The sequence below is a fragment of the Seriola lalandi genome, unplaced genomic scaffold, assembly GCF_002814215.2.
Source record: "Seriola lalandi dorsalis isolate HSWRI2012SDOR001 ecotype SW California unplaced genomic scaffold, Sedor1 jcf7180002054928, whole genome shotgun sequence".
Classification (NCBI taxonomy): domain Eukaryota; kingdom Metazoa; phylum Chordata; class Actinopteri; order Carangiformes; family Carangidae; genus Seriola; species Seriola lalandi.
Genome location: NW_019525480.1, coordinates 376,743 through 380,679, shown reverse-complemented (window position 1 = coordinate 380,679; position 3,937 = coordinate 376,743).

The following is a 3,937-nucleotide window of genomic DNA, read 5'->3' as shown; positions in this document are numbered from 1 at the left end:
GGTGGGTGGGTGGGTGGGTGACAGCAGCCCTTAGCAGATGGTAGGATGTGCAGGAGTCGTCCTATCCGACAGAGCTGGGATGTTGCAGGAACAGGTCAAAGACGTCAGGTGCTGCTGTCGTCAGGTCATCCCTGCAGAGGACAGAAGTAAGATGTCTGAGGATTTCAAATTCTCAACAGTCTGCAGATCATTTTTATTTTCATCAACCATTAAAGTGCCAGAAAATAGTTTTAAAAAATGACATCACAATTTCCGACAGCCAGAAAATATTAAATTCATTATCACATATGACAAAGAACAGCAGCAAATCCTCATAGCTGCGAAGATGGAAATGGAGAATATAAACGATCATAAAAACAGCGAGTGATTGGATGTGGGCTAGCTGCGAGTGCTGGAATGGTAGGCTAGGCTAACTGTAGCTTACATAGCTTGTCTTCAATTTTAACTGGGGGCTCCACAGTTTTGGTGTCAAAAATTAGAAATATTTCCAAACTGGGCTTTTTTACTTGGGAGTGTGAATCACTCTCCCTGCAGCTGAATCGGTTGTGAACTCTCTGACATCATCACCACCCGGCTGTTGTTGAATCTGCTTGTTTCAGCTTGACCCACATTTAATTTTCAATCAGTGAAAGTGACTCCTGTCCGTCATTCACTGAATTCAGGTCCACAGGAGAAGTCACCAGGCAGACAGCCACAGTAGAGCTGCTTTATTTCCCTCTGCCACAATTGAATATCAAATTTTCACAATTAAATTTGTTTTTTTTTTACACTTTGATATATAATCAAATTTATATATTTTGACAGCCCTATGGACTAAACAATAAATCAAATAAAAAAGGAAGGAAATAATCCCCAGATTAAGCAATGTTGAAAATAATCCTCATTTGCATCTGTACTTCATTCACGCTTTTTACAGATGCTCAGGGACTTTTGTCTAGTTTGTGTGATTTTCTGTGCTGGGGTCTGCTGGGGCAGCAGCCTGGGGGTGGAGCTGCACCTCTGCATGTAGTCGTGGATAGGAAGATATTGTCAAAACTCCTCTCCATCATGGACGTCTCCCAGCCTCAACACAGTTCTGGTTAGTCAGATGTTCAGACAGAGACTCAGGATGACTAAGTGCTCCTCTGAATGCTACAGCAGGTCTATCCTTCCTGTGGACATCCACTTATACAATTTAAGAACATCTCCATCATACTCTGCTGTTAACTGCAAATTTACTGTTGACCCACATTACACTTTTTATCTAGTTTACTTGCACATTACAGTTATCTACTCTTAAATTACCGTTAATCCACTTTCATTCCCATCAATGTCCATACTCGGATTCTTCCTTGTAGATTACTTTTTGCATATTTTTCTATTCTCTTACTGGGTATTTATTATTATTATTATATTATTAATTACTATTTTATTATTATTTTTTATATCAACACTAGAGTCACTACCTTCCACAGGTATCACATCTGTGCATATAAATAGACTTGGTAATACACAGTATATATATTTAAAGTCTTAAACTAGTATAATTATAATAATAAATAATAATACAGATTATTTGCAATATGCAAGTCAGTCAGGGTAATGAGAGATTTCAGGGCTTTTACATTTAGGAGTTCAGTGGCTGCTACACAGTGAATCCCATTATTCCACATCAGTGCAGTTGAGACTAATCGGTGCCACAGCCCATGTTAATGACTTCCAAAAGTAAACACTTAACCAACTATTTCCATGAGTAACTTCCTTGTAAGGGCCTGAAACTGGTATCTTAGCCGCTCAAGCTAACGTGAACTAGCTGCGCACTGAGCAGCCCCGTGCTGTCACACGGATATGTGACAATATGTGTTAAATTAAACTGTGTAACAGATTAAATTGACTGAATTCAATTGAGCAAAACTAAAAAATAACCCACAATAGCCGGTGTCGAGATCTGTACAGAGAGTAACGTTAGAGCAGCTGGTTTCAACAGGAAAACTGGTTGCGGCTGGTTGAAGGACAAAAGCAGAGTAACTGTCAGTGACAGCTGCAGGCTTCCCCCGGCTACCAAACAACTACCACTCTCTGTTGATCATCTTGCTTTAACTAACTAGAGTTAACTAGTCTGCAAGCTCGTTGTTCACTAGCAGCTGTGACCTAGGAAGCTAGTTAACACAAAGGTTGAGTTACAGCTAGCTGGAGCTAACAGCTAACTAACTAGATTAGTTAAACACACGGTTTGGTTGTGTGCTTACTTCACGTTGAGGTTAGTGACAAATGTTACTGCTGGTTGACAGGGAACGTCCCAGTCACAAACTCCAGCCTGTTTACAAAACCGAACAACATTCAAAAATCTACCGATTTAAAGTCGCCAGGTTTGGAAGTGAAAACAAACGCGACTCATCGTATCGCACTAATTCATTTCAAAACTAATGGGAACCACTCGTTACTTCAGTATACTGAAAGTACACAAACAGACCTTTAGATTTAGTCATCCTAACCGTTAAATCTTGTCTTACCCACAGCAGCACATCCATCGCAGTGGGCGGTAACGTTAGCTAGCAGTGTGAGCTGGTTCTAAAACTGGAGCATTACCGAGCTGAATGTTTGGACTCGGTGGTCCAGCTCTCGGTTTGTAACCAGAAATACTTTAACATTTCAAGAGGTAACTACACATCACGTTTTGGAAGATCTAAACAAAGGCTACCGAAATAACTCACCCAGACTGGGACGGAGTTTGGCATTAACGTTTCATCCGTAGAGTAAAGAAAGCACGTACCGGAGGCTAACTAGCTAGCTTACATTGAAACACAACAAAAGATTTCACGAATGTTTTGAACAACCGTTGTAAAAAAAAAAAAAAACTCAGCTAGCTAGCTATCAAAATGGCGCATATTAATAGTCAGAGTCTGCGTTGGGAGTGAATTTGTAAACAAATGTGAACTAACCTGATATCTTTCGGGCTCATTCTACCTCCTCTATCCTCACAACTGACTGCGCACGTAGCTGCAAGATAGCATACAGCTAGCAGGCATCTGCGTTAGCTCGAAGGACCCCTGGTGCCAGAAGGTTTAGGAGACTGCGGTCCGCCTGAACGCATTAATCTTCACCTCTGCAGGGTTTACCCAACAATAACTGTTTGAATCCCTTACTGGGACTGTATTACTGCTATAAGAAAATACAATACCTCTATATAATGTAATATGTTTTTTAACCAGGTAACTCTGTTTACCCACAGTGGAGCAAAGTATGCTTCGTGCTAGAGCTTAAATAATTACTCTATTAATCAATTACACAATCAACGGAAAATTGAATTAAATTGTTTTGCTCATTGATTAATCATTTAAGTAAGTTTTAAGCAAAAAAAACAAATATTCTCTGATTTCAGCTTCATAATATTGGAATATTTGCCTGTTTTCTGTTCTACATTAAACTGAATGTGTTTGGGTTTCAGACTGTTTTGGTTGGACGAAACAAGCAGTACAAGCATAATTATTTCTTGTTCTTAATATTTTCTTACATTTTATGGACCAAACAATTTGTAGAATAATCGATAAAATAATCCCTAGATTCATTGACAATGTAAATAATCATTATTTGCACCCTTGTTTCATTGAATAGCTTTGAGAGCCTCACTCTTCTCATTTACTACAGTTTAAACAGCGGATCTGGTGTTTCCAGATTTTCTTTGCTATCATTTAAGTTACGTTATCAGAATGCCTGCAGATTCATGGTGCAAAGTGCAACTGTGACTTGCACAAAATGATGTTTGAAAATGGGAGGAGTCTGGTGTAACTGTGCTCATGTCAAACTTTAAGTATGAATGATGAACCGTTTATTCACAATTATTTGAATTAAAAGAACAAATATTAAATCCTGCAAATACAAGAAATCTTGTCTATTTGTTTATATTCTTGACCCATTTATCCAGGTCTGGGTTGCAGGGAAAAGAAATGACATAAAA